This window comes from Protopterus annectens, chromosome 8.part0, assembly GCF_019279795.1.
Source record: "Protopterus annectens isolate FY-2018-M chromosome 8.part0, PAN1.0, whole genome shotgun sequence".
NCBI classification, from domain to species: domain Eukaryota; kingdom Metazoa; phylum Chordata; order Ceratodontiformes; family Protopteridae; genus Protopterus; species Protopterus annectens.
Genome location: NC_056741.1, coordinates 1,150,049,892 through 1,150,072,314, shown reverse-complemented (window position 1 = coordinate 1,150,072,314; position 22,423 = coordinate 1,150,049,892). Strand labels below are relative to the sequence as shown.

The 22,423-nt window shown below is 41.7% G+C and overlaps 1 long non-coding RNA gene across 2 annotated transcripts in view; it reads left to right on the top strand.

The window, feature by feature from the left end:
* Nucleotides 1-16,778: 16,778 nt before the first annotated feature.
* LOC122809279 overlaps nt 16,779-22,423 on the top strand; it is a 433,173-nt gene continuing 427,528 nt past the window's right edge. Inside the window, exon 1 of one of the 2 annotated variants that reach the window (XR_006365885.1) lies at nt 16,779-16,961. This is a non-coding gene — a long non-coding RNA (uncharacterized LOC122809279). Of the gene's footprint in view, nt 17,062-22,423 lie in introns of both variants that reach the window. The other variant, XR_006365884.1, reaches the window with a different exon arrangement.

Here is a 22,423-nt window from a genome sequence, read left to right as displayed (position 1 = left end):
ACACACACACACACACACACACACACACACACACACACACACACACACACACACACACACACACACAGATGTCACTGTGTGAACAGTTTATTTATAAGTAAGAATAAAGTTATAGGGAAACTGACACTCTATATTCCCTACATAGATGTTGCTGCAATAAAGTTGAATCTCTGAGTTGCTTTGTGTCTGTTCATGTTTGTGATGAGTGTTTCTGTAGAAATGAGTGTTGGTGTGAGCTTATATGCAAATGAATGGGTGGGTTTAGAACATGTGTATGAAAGGATGGGTAAATGACTGCTCTGTTTTTTATAGTTTAGAATTTATTAGTAGAAGTAAAATCAAGTAAAACAGTAGTAGCACTGTAACCAAAGAACTGATGGTAATTTCTTTATGTAGACTTTGATTCCTAGATACTGACATTGTAAGAGACAGAGAAAAGGTGACAAAGCAGAATAGACTATGCATGGATGATGTTTTGATAGTCATTCAGTGTTTTTATTTAATATTTTAACATTGTTAATCAGGGAAGTGAACTGATCCAAAGACTTTTTTTTCAGTCACAGCCTGAGCTAATATTTTTCAAAACTGCATTTACAACAGATTACTTTCTGAGTTGCATCTCAAGCCAACATCTAATCTATTTTTAGGTTGATTCGTGTCCCGCAAAAACTGGCTAGACAAAGTTACACACCTCTTAACTAAATTAAGTCAGATTGATGTTAGATAAGCACTATTATTTCAAGCTTGTTTACCTCCTAATCCTCCTGTGTTTCCTTTAATGCCTCTGACATTTTTTACTGCATCTAATGCTAACAAAGAAAAGCAGTGAGTTGGGAGAGGGGATAAAAGTTACAATTTTTGTGTAATACTGCTTTACCATTCAACTTCATTGTTAACCAGTGTTGTGTGCTTTTGGGAAGTGAACTAAACCAAGTAAACTATTCTGTTTGGTTGCCATTGGCAAGACAGGATGCATGTTGTACCATTGTTAACTGCTGCTAAAAGATCACTATGGATTTTATTCAGCAGACAGGCCTTACTCCAGAAGAGATATAACTTAGAAATGTTATCATGATCAGAACTGGCCACTGATCTGTAGCTTAACACAATTTATGATATGATTAAGCAATTGAGCATGAGGACAATGAGGCTATGCTACATTTACCCATGATCTGCTTGATATATCCATGAGGGTTAGTTATGAGTGGGAAAATTCAAGTAGAGTGGGTAAACCACATATTACATAGAAACTACAGCAGTCAAATTAAATTATAAAATGCAGTTGTTTTTAATAAAGTGTGTTATCTTTCCTTTTTTGTAACTCCATTATAATTTAAACATCTTTATAGGCACTGGTCTTGCTGCTTTGCTCAGAAGCACTCTGATTCTGAATTGATTTTTTGATATATTGTATATGCACATACCTCAGTACATAATGATGCATGTTTACAAAAAGGATGCTGCATGTTTTTTGCACCTTACAGTATCCATGAAGAAAATAAGGTGCTTGCTTCTTCTGGATGCAGATATTTGCTGCGGAATGAGAGAATAAATGCAATAAGTCCACCTTTGCCTTGAGGAAGTATATATTTTAGGTATTTGGGCATGTTTGATAGCTTGCATCTGATCTGGTAATTGCACCACTGCTTCTGAGTTGTTCCTGTAAAAAGCTTAGAAGGACAGATCAGACTTCTCTATCCCAGGCAGTTGCTCACAGGTCATCCACTGGAATCCACGGACATTTCTGGAAAAACTGACATATATACTCTGTCCAGTATGTTCTAGGTCTGCCTCTGGGCTCTTTCCAGTGGGCCATTCTTGTGACACCATCCTTGGGAGGCACTCTAGGACATCCTCACTAGGTGTCCAAACTATCTCACCTGGGTCCTAGCAACTCCTAACAATTCAGAGGAGCAGTGGCTGTACCCTGAAAACATCTTTGATTGCTGATCTCCTCCTTAATCAGAGAGAGTAAATCCTGTAATCCAGCCAGGGACCCTCACTTATGTTTCTTGTATCCATAACCTCATCCTTTTGGTCACTGTCTAATGCTCATGACCATAAGTGTGGAAAGGAACACTGAGTAACAGGTAAACTGAGAGCTTTGTTCTGTGAATCAGTCCTCAATTCATCATCACTGTCCACTACAATATCTGCCACAGTGCCGTGTATGTACCCAGCTACTCATCCACCCCTTGATCCCTCTATTCTCATTCATGAAACCAACCCCAGGATACTTAAACTCTTCCACCTGGAGTGACTGCAACCCTCTCATTTGCAGAGAACAATCACTCCTTTATGGGAGAACCATGACTTCTCAGTTGGAGATCCCACATTTCATCTGCCCTTTTATGATGCATAGTAACTCAATTCCTTGCATTTCAGGTCCTCATTACTAACATTTTGAAACCAGAAGAGAAGTTTTGGACAGTAATTAATAAAAAGTTTAAGGAATTTATCTGGGGAAGGATGAGGGTAAGAGTTAAGTGAGATACGTTGGCCCTTCCAGTAGAACAATGTGGTTTAGGATTACCTAATTTAAAGTGATATTTTAGAGCTACACAGTTAATGCTCATATACATAACACAAACAGAAGTTTATAATTCAGAGTGGAAAGGGATGATGATAAAGCAGGGGAAAAGTTAAAAAAATAAAGAGAGAGTGGGATTTTGGATGCAGATCCTTAAGGAAAATACAAGAGCTGTACATAATATTATATTCATAAAGTAGCAGAAAGTATTCTAAGAACTAAGCCAACACAGGAATGGAGAAAGGAGATCTTGCAGATAAGGATGACAGCAAGTAGTGGTAGACAGAATAGGCAAGAGGGGACTGGAATTTACTGTAGAAACTGGCAAAGGAACCAAGGTATTGGGAGCAAATAACTAGACAGGGAAAGGTAATAAAGTGGAAAGAGGCCAAGAAGATGTTTGGACTGCAGGCTAGAGATTGCCTTCCCTACCAGAGATTGATATCAACATATAGGCAAAGAGAAACGTATAGGGAAATTTGTGAAATACCTGCTCTGGTAAAGTTTTTAGCTGAATCTAGAACAAAAGCTGCTGTTAAAAAGGGAAAGTTAGTAGGGGATATAAAATATTGCAATAACTTTAAGAATCAATCAGAGGAGGTTAGAAAAGATTGGGAAGAGAGACTGGAAAAACAACTTACAAGGGAAAAACTGGAGGGCATATGTATAGCTCCAAAGTATGCAACAAAATCAAGAAGGTTTAGGATTTTTGCTTGGAAGAGTTTGCACAGGTATTTTTATACTCCAGGCAGACTTTAAAGATTTTTTCCTCAGACAGATGGCAAATATTGGAGGTGTGATGGGAAAGAGAAAGATAACTGGAAGAATATGTTTTGGGAGTGTAATAAGTTGGCAAATTTAAAAAAATTCCCTGTAGTGTACTCTGTCAGAAATATTGGGTGAGCAAATTGCTGTAACTTACAAAATTATTCTTTTGAGCTGGTCCACAGGCTCTGAATTGCCTAGACATAGTAAAGCCTTGTTAAGTTTAAGTCTGTTGGCGGCCAAAAAAAGTAATTACTAGAAAATTGAAATCAAAGTCTAAACCAACTGTATTTGAAGTATTGAATATTGTAAAAGAGATAAAAGAACTGGAAGAGAGATCTTACAAGAAGGGAAGGAACAAATTACATAGATATAAATGGAAATTGTGGGAGCAATACATGAAGAATAATGTTCAGGAGGAGGAGAAGTGATGTTTAAAGGAAGGCACGAATTCAGCAATTTATGTGATGTTGGACTGATGATAGTTACAAAGAAAGGAAGGGTGATGTATAAAATATGTAAATGGAAAAATGTTAATATGGCTTGCTTTCTTTTCTGTTAATGTATGTTTGCCTACGTCTTAAGTGATAATTTATAAAGGTGTTAAAAAAAATGTGCATGCATGCACATGTATGCATGCATGTGGGTATAAAACTGCTTATGCACAGGGCATTTAATGAATGTAGTTTTTCAAGGCAGTGTAAACACCAGTTATTAAGCGTATTCTACTTCCCAAGCTGCTAGAAGTCACACCCTAAAAAAATCCCAGAGGCACACAATAAGTAGCCAATTCAGCAAATAAGTAAAAAATCAGTCAAAAGAGCAGCTTACCATACAGAATTATCTTGGACTGATAATCTATACAACTGTATTTGTGTTTAAGGCTAAACAGAGATGTAGAGGATTATGAGTGGGTCACCAACCATAACACGTTTATTACATGTTCGAGACATGAATGCCAAGAAATTCACCACAAGAGCTTAATCTTGGCAGCCATGTCAAGAAAACATAATTTAGGGTATGACTGGAGACCCAATCATAATTCTGTGTAGTGCGTGGAACTTTATCTATTCCATGTACTAGTTGTTACAGTAAAAAAAAAAAACTAAGTATTTTTCCGGTTTTCAAAGCTGTAAAACACTTAGCCACTTAGGGTATGCTGTCAGAAAGGCAGTGTAACACACAGTCCCTTACGTTTACACTTATCTTGGCATGTGTCTAAACTGTCCAGATTTTCACAGAATGGCCAGATTTTTTTTAAACAACAAACATTTTTATTAAATTATCATGTATGACATAGGCCATGTTCCATTTACATAAATGGCAATAAACCATAGCGACACAATCTCAGTTACAAACATACATTCCAAACCATGCTGACACAACTGTAGCTGCAAACATTATACATCACTTTTAACATATCCAGGCATTGTTAGTCAGCCATTACACAGTTCATTCAAATCCTGCCTTCTTTTAAACCTTGTTCCTCCTCTGTATGTATTGATCCCACATTTCCCATTTTTCCTATGTAATTTGCTCCTACCCTTTTCTAAAGATCCTAGTTCCAGTTGTTTTATTTCTGTTATATCTTCATTAATTCTAATATAGTTGGTTTAGTCTTTGATTTCCATTTTCTAGTAATTGCTTTTTTTGGCAGCCATCCTAATTAGACTCAGCAAGGCCTTACTATGTCAAGGCAATTCCAATTTTGTATCATAGCTCAGAAAAATAATTTCCCTAGTTACTCCAATGTGCTCACCCAGCATCTCTGACAGAGCAGTCTGCAGGGAATCTTTAAAGTCTGCCAACTCATCACACTCCCAAAAATATGTTCTCAGTTACCTCTTTCTTTCCCGTTATACCACCAACATCTGCTATTTACCTGAGGAAAAAAAAATCATTGAAATCTGCTCGGGGTATAAAAAAACCTATGCAAAAACTTCCAGGCAAAGATCCTAAATCTTCCAGATTTTGTTGCATATTTAGGAGCTATACCTATATCCCCCATTGTTTCTTTGTGAATTGCTTATCTAATCTCTCTTCCCAATCCTTCCTAACCTCCTCTAATTGATTCTTATCGTTATCATGCAATATTTTATATACTGTACTAATTATTCCTTTCTTAACAGCAACTTCTATTCTAGATTCTACTAAAAACTCTACCAGTGCTGGTCTTTTGTTTAGGATCCCCCCCATTTCTTTCTATTTGCCTATACTCTGATATCAATCCATGATATGGAAGGCAATCTCTAGCCTGCAGTCCAAATAAGTTCTTGGCATCTTCCCATTCTATTATATTTCCCACTCTTGTTATTTGCTCCCAATACCTTGGTTCCTTTGCCCAGTTTTCTCCAATATATTCTTGCCCCCTCTTGCCTGTTGTCTGTATCCCTAATTGCAGTAATCCCTATCGCCGGAATCTCCTTTCTCCATTCCCATGCTAGCTTAGTTCTTAGAAGACCTTCTGCTACTTTATGAATATAATATTCTGTATGATTATTGTTGTTTTCCTTCAAGGTCTGCATTCAAACTCCCAGTCTGTCCCTGTTACTTGAGCTTCCCCCCTGTTTCATCATCATCTCTTTCCACTTTGAATTATAGTTTTCTGCTTGTGCTATGTACCTGTGTTGCTCTGAAATACCCCTTCAACTTGGGTAATCCCAATCTGCCCTCTTCTATTGGAAGAATCAGCTTTTCCCATTTGACTCTTGCTGTCTTCCCTTCCCAGATAAAATCCTTCAGCTCTTTATTAATTCCTATCCACAACTTCTCCTCTGGTTGACAAAAATACGCCTGAGCAGTGTATAAGACTAAAGGGACTAAAAACATTTTAACTGCTTGTATCTTACTATCGATATCTATCTATATAGCAGAGCTTCCATTTTCTCAAGTTTTGTATTATCTTTTGTTTAGTCTCTTCCCACATATCCTTAGCTGCCACACTAGTATCATTTTTAATCCAATAGTCCTAAATACTTCATTTTATCATGTCCCCATAAATATGGATATTGCTGAACCAGTTCATATGTGTATATCCTGAAAAGGTTTGAAACTGTCTCAGTATGTTCCACAGCACTGTAATGTCCCTTTCTGGTTTTGTCAGGTAACAGTATTTTATGAGGAGAAGTACTAACATACTGGAAGAAAGCAGTGATAGCTGTAATACCTAAATAGGGTAAAGATCCATCAGATCCAACTTCATACAGGCCCATTTCAATACTAAACCGTGATCATAAAGTGTCCATGTCTCTAACTGGTAAAAGAATGGCAAATGTAATGCCAAAATTGATAGATATGGATCAATGTGGTTTTGTGGATGAGAGGCAAACATTTGATAACATTAACAGAACATTGATCCAGAGGGAAGCAAAATGTAAGAAAATACCATTGTTGTTGGTGATGCAGAGAAAGCATTTGACAGAGTAAGTTGGGACTTTATATGCAGGGCAATGGAAGCATTTGGATTTCCTGAAAAAAATATTAGGTTGATTAGAGGGCTATATGAAGGATCAGAGGTGAAAATTAAAGTGGGTGTGGTACTCTCTGATAATTTCTGCAATATGAAGTGAGAGAAAAAACAGGGTTATACCATATTTAGAAAGAGAGTCAGGGGAGAGAAAGTTAAGTAAGAAAATGAGTGAAGAAGGGAGAGTAAGGAGGTGTAAGGTTATTATAGGTACTTGTTGATATTTAGGGATATAGTTTATTCTGAGATTGAGCAAGAACAGACACATTTTGATTAGAAAGTCTTTCAGAATGGTTTTAAAGGACTGTAGAGAGGGTACTGACTTGATGGATACAAGTAAGAAGTTCCAGATCTCAGCAACATGGTTCAAATATGGACCATGCACAGCAGCTTTGATGGATTTGTGGAAAGAAAGGTGTTTTTGGTCACTGGACTGTAATGATCGATTGAGAACATGGTTGTATAGAATAGTATTTAGTGCTGGACATGGTTATTTACACTTTTGTCAAGGTGTACAGGTCTGATGGATTCTGTACTATAGTACTATATATTTCATTTAGGTGGCTGTGATAAAGGGATTGCAAGGTGGTATTTATGTGTAGATACTATGGTCCTGGAATACATGATCTTTATTCTGGGTATAGGAGAACTGTCACATGCATGTGTGTAAGGGAGTGGGGTTAAGCATATTGTCTGTAGCGGAACTGTAATGTGTGTATGTTTGGGGGGGTTGCTATTTACTGTACTGTATTATTCATATAGTTTATACAACACTATATTCTGCTCTGTGTGTTGCTTCTATGGTTCTGTGCCTGTTCTTGTAGTGTATGAGATGTATTTAGTTGATATATATATATATATATATATATATATATATATATATATATATATATATATATATATATATATGACCAAATGAGTTGATCAAATGAGTGGCTGTTTTGGGGGGATTTTTGTTGTGTGATGATGATGTTTGTTGTGTGAGCTTAGTGCATTCTAGTGCCATGTATTTACTCTTATCAGCATTTAGCCCTCTGCATAGTTAAATACGTGTTTGTTTCAGTGGGTTTATTATGTGTTCTTACTGTATAGTGGGTCTGCATTTTGGTTTCAGTGCCTTTTCACATTGTGTATGCCTTTCTGCTTGCCATACCCAACAACCCACACAAGACCTTATTTTCTTAACATTTCTAAATGTTTTCCCTTTTATTTAATCCAATGGGGAAACAAAACTCAGTGAGATTAATTATTCACCTAGCTCCATTTGTCAGTTTTCATGTACACCCATTGCTTTTCCATCCAGTCACTGGTTATGCAATTACTCTTGTGTTCTGTGAGACCATCTCATCACCTTTCCTTCTCACTAACTACAAAATCACAAACATCAGATATACATCACAAGTAATCTTGCAATGGTATAAAGTACAGGCAATTTTGCAGTGACTTTGAGTAAGGCAATTGAAGTATGGAACTAAAAAGGCCACTCCTTAAACCCCAGTGTCCCTGAAGAGTTGGTGTATTTTGTATTAAATGTAGAAGTACAGTACCATAACAGAGTGCTTTTTCTTCCCCATAATCCAACAGAAAGAATACCATATTCAAAGCATAATTTAAAATGTACTACCTGTGATTTTCCCCAGATGCTGTTTCTTTGTGCACACTGTTCTTTTTGTGAACTCTTACATTACTCTCTTTTGCTATTTGTCACATCAACTGTAACATCAAGAGGGCTAGGAGGGTAGCTACATCTCAGACTTTTAACACATTAATAGAAGTAAGCAGTTATGGTAGTTGCCTGAGTTACTGGTTATAATTACAAGGTCAGTAAACGTTTTAAACCTGCATACTGTACAGTCAGTCCTTTTGTGCCCCTTGTATGAATAACAGATGACTTGACCTCTCATGGTGAGTAAAAAATGTGGCTTGAAATTTGGTACTTCAGTTCTGAGTCCGAACCGAAGCACTAAATAAACTGCTCTTGAAGCTTAATATAATTGGAGTGGAGTGACTGGAATACTGGAGTGAAACCGCAGATGGCAGGGGTGGGGTGAGTGGGGTTATACCTCTCAACTGTCCAGATTTTCGCAGAATGTCAATTTTTGCCTAATTTTTTTTTTTTGGTTGGTTCCTCATAAAATGTGTGGTTTTCCTCCAAATCACCATGGATTTAAGTTACTAAATAATAAAATACATTTGAGTTTCAGACTTCACAGCCTTCAGAAAAATGTGTGCTAACACAAATCCTGTTACTTTAACAACTGTCTAAGTGTATGTGATATTTAAACTATGTCCTTATTTCTGAGCCTTTATACCCCTACTATGTTAGGCTTTGTCCAGATTTTTTTGGTCTATGAGATTGAGAGAGGTTGGTGGAGTTGCTGAAAAACACACACATTATTGTGCAATAGCTTTTAAGTAATTATAATTACATTACTATACTCTGTACTCATAACTTTCCTTTTAAAGTGTCACCTTTGCTTGCCATCATCATCAGGAATTTGCATTTCAGAACTTAATCTTGCAAATCCTGACCATAAACCTAAGCATACTTCTCAACCTCTTAGTACAAGAAATATGGACAAAGGTCCAAAAATAGTAACTAATTTTAAATATTGCTCTTATAAACTCAAAAAGTTGCTAAAATAAAATGTTTTGTGTCACTATGCATTTTCTGAAGGATATGAAGTCTGAAACTCAAATGTACGTCTGTCATTGTGTAGGGAATTTGGTTTTCAATGATTTGCCAGAAACAAAAAAGAAGTTATATTCTTGCCATAACATTTCATCTGTGTTGTTGATCTTCATTCATTCATTACTGACGGGTGTTGGTTCCGTCCTCGGAACTGAGTTGGCCATTATAGCTAGCTCACGCCAGCCAAAACCTCTTGAGCTGACTGTTTACCCATAGTGCCACTCTCCATATTACCTCAGATCGAGTTTGCTAGTAAGGAAAGGACAGAGTACAGAGAGGAAAGTGGAGGCTTTCTCTGAGAAATTTCTAATATAGGACCATGTCCAAACTCCAAAGAGTCTTATGGAGGGTGATGGTGGGTGGGTTGTAATGAATGAATGAAGATCAATAACATAGATGGGACGTTATGGTAAGAACATAATTTCTTTATCTGATGTTGTTAATCTTCATTCATTCCTTACTGATGGGACATAGTCCCTAGCTACCTTGTTTCCTGGGTGGCCTATGGATGAATATTCCTGAGAACCACTGAACCAAAGAAGCTCTCCCCCTGGAGGCCATATCCAATTTGTAATGTGTGATAAAGGTATGAGGAGAAGTCCATGTTGCTGCTGCACAAATGTCATCCATGGAAGCCCTTGCATGGAAAGCAACAGAAGTTGCAAACAATCTTGTGGAATGTGCTTTGATATTTGAAGGTAAAGCTACCTTGTTATGCTGATAAATAAAAGTTATGCAGTCTCTCAACCATTTAGATAGGATAACTTTGGACACTGGCTTTCCCAATTTTGGACCCGAGTATGCTGTAAATAATTGGTCAGACTTGTGTATGGACTTAGTTCTGTCTAGGTAAAAACACAGTTCTCTGTGAACATCAAGCAAATGCAAGGAATATTCTCCTTTATTGGAGAAATTCGAAAAGAAGACTGGTAGATCAGTCGTTTGATTAAGTCAAATCAGAGAGAACCTTGGGTAAAAATGAAGGATTGGTCCAGAGTAATACTCTTGGCTTTATGGAAGACCATGTAGGGGCATTTTACAGACAAGGCTTGTAATTCCGAACTTCTTCTAGCTGAAGTAATAGCCACCAAGAATTGGGCTTTCCAGGATAAATATTTTAAGTCACAATTGGCTGCAGCTTCAAAGGGATGACGAGTTACGGCTTGCAGGACCAAAGTCAAATTCCATGGTTCAATCGGTTGTTTGAAGGGGGGTCTGACATGTAAAACTCCCTTCAAAAAGGATTTACAGAGCCGGTGAGAAGTTAGGGATGAACCTTAGAAGCCGTTGTGGAAGTTAGAAATTGCAGCCAAGTTTACTCGAATGAAAGAAGCTGCAGCTCCTGAGTCAAGGAGGTTGGATAGATAATCTAAAACCATGGATAGTGGTGCTGAGAAAGGATTTATGTCTTTAACTCGAGACCAACTAATGAATCTCTTCCATTTGCTGAGAAAAAGTTTTCTGGTGGATGGTTTATGGGAAGCCAGAAGAATGTGATGAATAGGGGAGGACAGGTTGTTCTGCCTGGCAATCATTAGAAGTGGAGGAACCAAGCTGTCAGCTTGAGGTTCAATAGATTCGGATATGTCAATCCCTGTGGATGTGATAATAGTTCTCACGTTGGATCCAGAACCTAAGGAGGCTAAATCAGATGAGGCCAAAGGAAGGGAAACCAAATTTGATGAGGCCAGTAAGGTGCAATGAGGATTACTTTGCTTTTCAACTGATGAGCTTTCATCTAGAATTGTGGGATCAGTGGTACTGGAGGGAAAGCATAAAGAAGTTCCTTGCACCAATCATGTACAAGAGCGTCCCTCAGGGACTCCCCTTTCAGGGAAATTAGGGCAAAGTAGCTGCTGCATTTGTGATTGTTGGGAGATGTGAATAGGTCACAGCAAGGCTGGCCCCAACGATCGAAAATCTTCGCTATGACAGGATCAAGGGACCATGTGTGAGGCAGGAGGATGCATCTGCCCAGTTTGTCTGCAATCACATTGGAATCCCCAGGAATGTGCATTGCTGTCAGAAAGCGGTTGGAAGTTATCGCCCACTGCGAAATTCTCATGGTCTCTCGACACAATGGCTAAGACTTGGTTCCACCTTGTTTGTTGATGTACCAGACTACTGACATGTTGTCGGACTGGATTACAATCGTTCCTGAAAGGAGAACAGATTGAAATGCTTGCAACACTAGAAGCACTACCCTCAGTTCTAGAACACTGATATGCAGATTGGCCTCCATGGACGACCAAGTGCCTTGGACAGTCTTTCCCTTGTAGTGACCCCCACCTGACCAGGGAGGCGTCTGTGGTCACTATGGCCTTGGGTTGAGGAGGGGAAAAAGGTCGACTCCATAGGTTCTCTTCTGGCTTCATCCAACAAATCAGGTCCAGTTTGAAATGATTTGTTATCCTGATCTGAAAAGACATAGGGAGATTTATGGGGGACCATTGTGTCACTAAAAGCCACTGAAAAAGTCTCATGTGCAGTCTTGCTAAAGGGACAATTGTTATAGATGCCACCATAGACCCTAGTAGTTGAAGGACTGCCCTTGCCGGTACTTTGTCCTGACAGAGTATCACTCAGAGCTGTGATATGGGTCATTGTATCCTGTGAGGTGGGAGGCAGACCAGACAAGATTGGGTATCAAACTCTGCCCTGATAAACTCCAGTCTTTCAGTTGGAATTAGCTTGCATTTGTCTTTGTTCACTGTTATACCTAGGTGTTCCAAGACACGTAGGGTATAATGGGTTGCTATGATTAGTAGATGCTTGGTTGGGGTGGTGAGAAGTCAATCGTCCAGATATGGAAACACTCGGTATCCTTACAGTCTCAAGTGAGCTGTTACTACTGCCATGCCCTTGTTGAACACTCTGGGGGCTGTAGAGAGTCCAAAGGGCAGTGCTCGAAATTGGTAGTAATTGGCTCCCAGCCAGAAGTGGAGGAATCTTCTGGAGTGTTTGTCCATTTTTATGTGGTAATACAGATCCTGAAGATCTACAGAGCACAGCCAATCGTCTTTGCCCAGAAATAGGAGAATAGACTGTACCCTGACCATCCGGAATTTTGCTTGCTTGACAAACTTGTTTAGGATGCTGAGTTCCAGAACTGGCCTCCAGTCCCCTGTTTTCTTTGGCACTAAAAAGAATCTTGAGTAAAAGTTCAGATTCTATTTGGTCTGCAGGGACTTCTTGGATGACTCTTTTTTGAAACAGCTTTTGAATTTCTAAGGCTGCTGATTCCCTCTGATTGGGTAGAATGTCGGGGATGTGCCTCAAGGGCCTTGGGGAAAAATTTACGGGAATGTGATAATCTCTGGTGATGACTGTCTACACCCAAGAATCTGTCGTTATTTTTTGTCAGGCGAACTGGTGCATGGAAAAACGACCCCCGACTGCCTCCAAAGGCAGGCAATCAGGCTGCTCCTCAGGAGTGCTGATAGGACTGTCAGGAGAAAGAATCTCTGGATCCCTGGTTACACAGACCCCCTCTGCCCCTGAAAGGGCATCTTCCAGCTGAGTTTCCCCTTTACCCCATGAGGAAAACTTGCCACGTGTGTCACGGAAAGGACCTTGGGATTTTCTGTACCACATTTTTCCATTCCTCTGATTCCTGGAATAGGATCACTGAGGTGTGGAAAAATGTGCACCCATGGCAGACAAAGTCTTACTGTCCTTTTCACACCTGGCTAAAGTGTCTTTTACATTTGGGCCAAAAAGAGAAGAGGTCTCTATGGGGGCATTTATGAAGAAAGACTTAAAAGGATCTGCAAAGTCACCATAGGCACATCCAGGCATGGCGTCTGTTAACAACGCCCATGCCCACTGTCCTAGTCGCCCCTTTGGTAGAATGGGAAATCAACCTCATGGATGAGTTAGAGATGGACTCCAGGGTCGCAAGCTATGAGGCAACGTTGTCCTGTACCTCATCAGACATTGCACCTGCCAGGGTTTCTGAGAGTTCTGAAATCAGGTCTCTCTGAAGCTGAGTAAAAATGCATCAGATAGTTCAGAGACCAGATGGCAAAGGTCGTTGAAGAAAACACCCGCTTCCCAAGTCTGTTTATCACCTGAGACTCCCTGTTTGGGGGATGGACAGTAGAGCTCTCCTTGGCTTGCTCTTTTTTAGTGGCCGCCTCCACAATCATAGCATCTATGTGGAGGCCCTTGGACCAGTGTGGGTTACTTTCTGGAGGGGAAAGAAGTTTGTTTGGCCTCTGGTGGATAGGCTCAATGGTATCAGAACTCTTCCATGCACACTGCACGGTGAGTTGGACAAGTTCATCTACAAGCGGGGTCACCCAGGAGGTAGAGGGCCAGGCCTGGAAAGCCTGCAAGAATACGGACTCCTCTGAGGAGGGGGTGGTGGACTTCCAATCACCCCACTGCTTCAGGATTTCCAAGATGTCTGCAAAAGACACATCATCAGGGGTGACTGTAGGGACCCTCCCCTTTCATCGAAGTCTGTATCTTCGGTCAAAGACTCCTCTGGGGAATTAACATGGTTCCTCTTACACGATCTCTTGTGAGAAATCTCCTTGAGGGGAGTATCAGAGGAGGATCCTGCAGAGGCGGAACCTTGTTGAAGGGTGTCTTGAGGCTCCCGAACTCAGAGTCCAAGAGTAGTGGGCTGCATCACCAGTGGCTCAAAGGAAGGGAGAGGGCAGATCTCTGACACCAGGGGGACCATCTGTGAACCTGCATCATCCAATGCCCTCTCCATCACCTGGAAAGCAGGTTCTCCCAAAGAGGGGTGGGAACCCAAAACCAAGAAGGACAAACTCAGGACCAAGGTCACACCCCACTCCAAAGAGCACATTGCCAGAGAAGGAGCCCTGGGATGATGCGTAACCATAACACAAAAGACAGGTAAAGAAATATATATATATATATATATATATATATATATATATATATATACATATATATACACACACACATATATATATATATATATATATATATATATATATATATATATATATATATATATGTATACATATATATATATATATATATATATATATATATATATATATATATATATATATATATATATATATATATATATATTTATATTTTTTTTTTTTCCTTTATAGACCGAAAGAGAGGGAAAAAAGGGAAATAAGATTACCAACAATGGTAATAGATAATACCCAAGAGGGTAAGGACAGGGCCTGTACCAACAAAACTTGGTAGAAAAATGGCAAGAGAGAGATAGAGGGATATGTACAAATACAAGAAAATGTGTGATAAAGCACAGAAAGATTAAAGGTTTGAAGAAAACAGTAAACAGATTATATTGCAAAATAACAGTTCACTTAGCTGAGAGCTGGTCTGGACACATCTTGTTTTATACATGGCAAACGAGATCTGAGGTAATATGAAGAGCAGGAGTGGCCTTTGGCAACTGGTGCCCTAGGCAAAAGGGCTCCACGGACCCCCCCACCACACCACCCAGTGCCCCCATCCTGGTCTACCTACATTAAATAAATACTGAAAAGGTGCCCCTGCTAGAGCCCCACCCTAGGCGACTGCCTAGTTGTCCTATGCCTAAGGCTGGCTATGGGAGAGGGGCACTATGGGTAAAAGCTTAGCTCAAGATTTTTTTGGCTGGCGCAGGCTTCCTATAAAGGCCAACTCAGTTCTGAGGACAGAACCAACACCCATCAGTAAGGAATGAATGAAAATCAACAACATCAGATCAAATTTTATAAGGAGCAGACTAAAAATAAGGGCTTTATATTAGAATATTACCCCACAGCGATTTTCGAGCAGGAATGAGCATGTCCTACACGATTGACAGGGCTGAGTGACAAGCTGTGCAGATTATACAGTGACATGGCGAATATCCATTCTCTGGCCATTTTTAAACACAGGTTTCATGTTTTTTTATGTTTTCTTTAATTAGAGTTACTACAGCTTTTAGTACACGATATGCAAAACAGAGATCAAATAAAGTTATCCTCATTTTCTACATTTATAAGTGCACCGTCAAAAGCACCGCATGTCCTGGGTGTCTGACTTGCTTTGTTACTTTGTACTTAACCACATACTGTTGTTGTAGGCTAAGAAGCGGGTCAGAAGGGGAGTATATACGCAGTATCCACAAGTTCCCGTTTTGCAGTCCATGCCCATAACCCATGTACCCCCCCCCCCCACCTTTCTTTGGTTTAATGCTGTGCAGTAATTGCTTTTGCTTGCCCCCTAGCACCCCCCCCCCAACCTTTCTTTAAGCATTTTTCTGGAGATAAAGCAACAAGCAATATGGTGAGGCAGTGGGACAATAAATACATACAATAAATGCAATAAAAAAGACCTCCCAGAAAAGTCGCCACCCGCACATTTACAGAATACAAATTTTAAGTCTGTATAATAGTTTTTACACATGCAGCAAACTCGGGAGCGGCCTTAGGTCAACTAGTGCCCTAGGCAAAAGGGCTCCACGGTGCCCCCATCCTTGTTTACCTACACCAAATAAATACTGGAAATGCCCCTACTACTTCGTTGCCCTAGGCAGCCGCCTAGTTGGCCTATGCCTAAGGCTGGCTATGAGCATACTATGTGTTCCCACCCCTACCCTATAAAGAATTGTAATTCTCAGCGTAATAGTGTAATACTTTTGCATAACGGCAGCATATTCTGTGTTCGTTTGACTAGGTAAATCTGGACCGGTACAGCATTTTTAAGTACACGTTCTGCCAAATTATGTAGTGTAAGATGTAATATCTCGAAGCTTTTTGATCACTGCAAATTGGAAATCCTGGTACCAGCAAATAAGGGAGAAAAGGCTTTGTATTGAAATAATTACAATGTTTAGCATATTCATCTTTCTCCAGGATGGTTTACCATGTTTATTCAAAGTTTTTCAAAATTAGCGTCATGAGCAAAGTGCTGGGCAGGTTTTGGGCGGTCCTTGCTACTGCGCCTCTGGTGGGGTAATGTTCTAATACAAAACCAAACTAAGAAGCAAAATTCTGGATAGTTAGAGCTACAATCATATGTATCATACATTCTTTGTGTCACTCCATCAAAGGACCATGTACTTGCAAACTGCATTCATTTGCACTGTGCTGTGCAACACCTTTATACATCCCCGATTTACAATCGAGTCCGTTTCAAAATGAAACTGTCTTTACACACACCAAATCGTAAGGTCAAAACAACATTTGACAACTGAAACGGAGAAGGGGAAATAATTTACCACATTGTAACTTTAAGAACGAAAGAGGCGGGGAGAGGTTAACGTCATCATGCTATCAGCAAATAGAATGCGTTAACTGACCCCTCAGAATGAATACGATACAACCTCTCACTTAGTCAGTTTCCAGTCATTGGACGGTAGACCAGTATAACCAGTGGTTAGAAACTGGGTCGTGGCATTCTCATCTTATAAGTGGGCGTGAATGAATTAAACAAAAAAAAAAAAAAAAAAACACTTGGTGTATTTGTGTGTTTGATAGACAAGCGCAGTGCCCTGAGGGGCGGGATTATACCTGCGTGCAGTAGTGAGTATGTGCATGCGTTTTCTTATAAGTACCTCGTTGGGGAGGAAAGGTTGTTGTGAATATCTGTTATTAGAACTCATCTTAGACGTCGGTGTAGCAGGTGAGTGTACAACCTCTGGAACCGTTACTTTTTTAACGGTGTAGTAGCGGATTTACAGGAAGATCATTGCTGTACGGAAAAGAATAAGGCAAATACAAGAGCCATTTGAAAACTGCGGCTATTATTCCCAGGGGCGGGGGACAGTAGTTATGGGTTTGATGGGAACAAACCGCTGCATACTGACCTACAAAATACTATTTGCTTGGACTTGGGTGAACTGCCTTGTGCATGGATCATTCACATGTTGGTGTTTTGCATTGTTGTACTAGGCATGCAGATGAGTATCTGTTTTTTTTTAAACATTTTGTGTGTATGCAATTATTTAGGTAGGAGGTGTGCATATTTTGACTTTAGCTGATTGACGTCCAGTACCTCTCGGCTTCTTTGCTCGGGAATCGGACGCAAAGACCCAAAAATCAGAGACAATTTTAAACATTATTCCAGTTCTCTTGGTAAATTAATAGAACAGCAGGTGAAGCAGCCGCAGCTTTTTTTTTTTTTTTTTTTTTTTTTGAACAATAGAAGTGTGAAACTCTCGTTTGGCATTATTGACCGAGTGTAATCCTAAGTGACTTGCTTGAAAATAATTTTAGAGGGACGGAGGTTTTTCAAAATCGGGTTCGTCTCTGAGAGACAGGTGTTATTATTTCGTGTGTGGTTTTAACTCTTCTGTATACTTTTGAAGTGGGAGTATAATGTTTCAGTGGATTGTGTCAGTGTACTCCCGCGGTCGGAAATATTTTTTCCGTTTGCTACAGTTTCAGGTGACAGTCATGGCTCAGTAAGTCAGAAATTGAACGAAGTAATGTGACAACTGGCTGGAGGCCTCTGAACTGTCTGTTCTACTGTTTGTTGTAATGTGGTATGAGTTTAGTATGCTTTAATTCTTTCTGCCTTGTATTTCACATCTGTGTTTAAACGTGGTGATAACTTACATGTAACTAGAAAGCAGGTAGCATGTAGACGGTGAATTGTATTTAGTTTTTCAGACCTGTGGCTCCTGCTATGGAGACGTGTGTTCTGAAGGTTTTGGGGAAAACCCTTATAAGTATACCTGCTGACATGTATTATATTTGTGTAGCTGTAGTGCTGCTAAAAAAAACTTTCATAATTATTCACTGGACAGGTATTAATTTCGTATATTCTATTAAATTGCCTATGTGTTAATCGCCACTACAAAGCAGGACCGGTGGAGTGTCAAAACGCGAACTACTACTGTCAGTTCTAACGAGCATCGCGTTTAAAGAGCCTGCGTGTGCTGTTCCCGATTTCATGCACGCGGACTGTTGTGACTGTTGGCATAGAAGCAGTGTGGTAGGTAACTGTCCCGCTTTTATGGCTGGGCATAGGCGGGGCGCAGCAGTGTGGTAACGGCAGCTGCCATACCGACTGCGGGACAGTGTGAAAACTATCCCGGCGCTGTCGGTATGGGACCAGTAATGTGGTAAGCTAACTGTCCCGCTGGTATGGCAGCCGTGTGGTAATTGTTACTTGACTTTTGGCAGCCGTGTGGCAATTGTTACTTGACTTTTGCTTTTCTCAGAACACAAAGTAGAAAATACCGTCAGCTTCTTTTTGTTTTGTTTTTTGCCCCCCCCCCCCCCCCCCCCTTCACATCCGTCTATCAGCTGCACCTGGTGCCTCATTTCTTGTCGTTTGTAAACAAAATGTATTGCAAATACATTATTGGAAACGGAACCTTAACACTTTATTGTTTGCACTTTTGAGTACAGTGAGTCCACATAGTTCAAATATACAGAATTGTAAAAGTTACCACATCTTCCATAATGACAGTGTACGTATGTGCTTGTATATAATTCGTATAACAGAAGATGTTAAGTTGTCAATCTCGCCTTCATTCTTGCTTGATGGGTTCGGAGCCGATCCTCGGCTCCGACTCTGCACTTGCTAAGCTCGAGAGTCACTTTTACCAGCTCGAGGCAGCCCCATATCCCATGATGCAAGGCGGTAAGTACCCAGATCTCGTTCGCCGCTTCGCTGATGAGGTCCTCCTTTTACCAGCTCCTGGTAAGTGAATTGTTACTTTACTATTTTAGCCCCTTTCTTCAAAAAACCTTAAAATTATTAGTTTTAACTTAGTTTTAGTCCCTTTCTGACACAAAATTTCCCTGTTTCCTTATAACTTTCAGTCAGACTTTCACCCATCCCATCCCCCCCTTGTTAGGGTGTGTGTGTGTGTCTGTTATTGATACCTTTTGATATATTTAATTTAATTTCTTGGACTGGTGTTGTGTGTGCTTTATTCACCATGTCTAAGGAAAGGGTCTCAGGCTTTAAGAAGTGTGACTCGTGCTGTCAGAAGATGTCTCTGACAGACGGTCACACTTCTTGCCTTTACTGCCTGGGGCCTCTTCACCTGCAGGACTCCTGTGCTATATGTGATTCTTTTAGCCAGAGAGTCCTGCAGGAAAGAAGAAATAAATTGATTTTGAGGGGCCTTCTTAAGCCGGAGGGCTCTCCGGCTAAGTCGGCCCCATCTAAGACTTCTAAGTCTTCCAAGGCCCAGGCTTCTGTGTCCAAGCCTGTGGCCTCGGCTCCGACTCATTCAGAGTCGAGATCTGCTCCGGCTGGAGCCGATTCTGGGTTACCTAAACCTTCGGCACCGATGGCTATCTGTGCCGACTCTGGTTCGACCACTTCGGTGTCGGCTCCGATCGGTTCTGACCACCATGTGGCCCAGGCATCTGTGTCGGCGCCGACACCCTTACTTTTATGGCCGTATCGGCTCCGGCTGGAGCCGATGCATCGAAGCTACCTGTCGGTGCCGATAAGTTGTCGGCTCCGACAGTTTCTGTGGTTTCATCGGCTCCGATGGTTCCCTCGAGGAAGAGGTCTAGGTCCCCTTCCTTGGAGCCGATACTTCGGCTCGCCGCCTCCTCTCGGAGTGGAGCCATCGGAGCCGATCTTCAAGGTCATCCAGGCTTTCTGACCATGATTTGGAGAGAGTGGTCAGTAGATTACTAAAGTCACAGGCACTGGCCCAAATGCTACATAGTCCGTCTCAGCAGATGACTATTAGTCCGCACCCCATTGCAGTTCCTCCTTCGACTCTACCCCAGAGTTTGGAGTTGGAGTCTTCGGGAATGGTTTCTGCTACGGCTGAGGGACAGATACCCCCTTCTGCTCCTTCAGCCTCTACTCTTATCTCCTCTTCGAGACCTTCCTTAGAGGGATTCGGTGGCCGGGCTTCCCTGGTCTCCTCCGAGGGGGTGAGTGGCATTGGACCCTTGTCCGAACCCGCTCTTCCCCTTGGAGCCTCGGCCTTGGTGAGCTCGGCTCCGACATCTGCCTCGGAGCCTTCCTTTTCGGTGGGTCCTGGAGTTCCTAGTTCTTCGGAGCGGGTTCTCTCGGACCTCCCTGGGAGGGGAGCCTTCGAGGTGATGAAGAGTATGCCGGCCACTGGTCTCAGCCAGCAGTCTGTTCCCTTAGCTCCTCCCTCTATGGTGCCTGTTGACATCTCTGCCACTTCTCTTGCTCCAGGACCTAGAGATCCTCCGCCTCAGGTTTCCCCACTGGGAATATCCCCCTCTTCCGAGGATTCTCCTGATTTGTCGGGAGATCCTCCGCGGAAGAGGACATGTAAGAGGAAACACGTAGACTCCCCCAAGTCTATCACTTCAGATACTGACTTAGATGAGTCAGAGGGATCCCCAAGATCCCCCTCTGAGGATGTCTCCTTCTCAGACATCCTAGAACTCCTTAGACAGAGGGGAAACTGGCCCTCTAATAATCCCTCTGAGGATGAGTCAGTATACCTGGAGGCGTTTGGATCTCGGCCCTCCACCTCCTGGGTGTCTCCGCCTTTCGACCCCCTTATGCAGGTTATTGCTCGAAAGGCGTGGGCTGCTCCTGACTCTGTAGAGCCAGTCCCTAGGAGGCCTTCTAAATTTATTACTGCCCCGTCGGACAAGCAATTCCTTACAAAAGGTGTCCCCGCTGATGCCATGGTGGTGGCGGCTGCCACCAAGAAGGAACTTGCAGATCCTTCCGTACCTGTCCATCCTCCTAATAAGGACTCTAGGACCATGGATAGATATGGTAAGCAGATGTTTTTCTTCAGCGACCTTTGCTATGCGTTCGCTGAACTACCTATGTCACTTCACCATACTCCAAAGGGATATCCTTAAGGAGCTAGGTGAAGTTGTGCAGGATTCTACAGCTGCAGGGGCTCAGGAAAAAATTGCTTCACAGCTAGGAACCCTTAACTCCATTGCAAACTCTTCCATGCGGCTGATATCATATGCTGCTGATGGAGCGAGTAGGGCCGCAGGTACAGGTGTGGCTCTTAGACGCCAAGCCTGGATGCGGCTCTGTAATTTTGCAGATCCCTTTAAGGCATCCTTCACAAACTCTCCCTTTGATGGGTCAGCTTTGTTTGGCCCTCAAATGAAGGGAACGTTGACAAGGTGTGAGCAGGACGGCAAAACTCTTTCTGCCGTAGGAGTCCGTTTTTCCACCCCTTCTAGACCTTATCCCAAAGGACAGAAGGGTGGCAAAATGTGGTTCCACAAATCCCAAGGAGTCACGCCGGATTCACGTGGTCAGTTTACCCCTAGAGGCAGAGGGGGTAACAACAACAGACGCCGCTCTAGAGGCAGAGGGGGTCCACAAAACCAGGGAAACAGAGAGTCTCTCTCTGACAAGCCCTTTCAGCATCCCTGAGATGTTGCCCGGCTGTCCCTCCTTGGAGGCAGTCGGGGGAAGACTATCGCTGTACCCAGAAGCCTGGCGTTCTCTCACTCAAGACAGATGGGTACAGTCGATCATATCCGAGGGTTACAAAATTCCTTTCGAGGAAAGTCCTTTCTATCCGTCAAATTCCCTTCCAGATGTACCACCCGGTCTAAGGGAAATTGCAGAGTTAGAAGTCTCAAAACTACTGCAAAAAAGAGCCATTCAGCCAGTTACAACAGACCATTCAGAGCCGGAATCTACTCGAGGTTCTTTTGGTCCCCAAAAAGACGGGAGACTGGAGACCAATATTGGATCTCAGCAGACTCAACAAGTCTGTGAGGAAGACAAGATTCCGAATGGTCACTCTTCAGTCGATTCTGCCCTTCTTGCAGAAGGACAACTGGATGTGTTCAATAGTACGCATCCTGAAGATCTATCACATAAAAATTCACAGACGCTCCAGGAGATTTCTCCGCTTTCGGCTGGGGTCCAGTCATTTCCAGTTCAGAGCCCTGCCCTTTGGTCTCACCACAGCCCCCAGAGTGTTCACCAAATGCATGGCAGTGGTCACGGCTCACCTGAGACGTCAAGGATTCCAGGTGTTTCCGTATCTCGACGACTGGCTCCTGTCAGCCACCACCAGGCATCAGCTTGTTCAAGCCAGGGA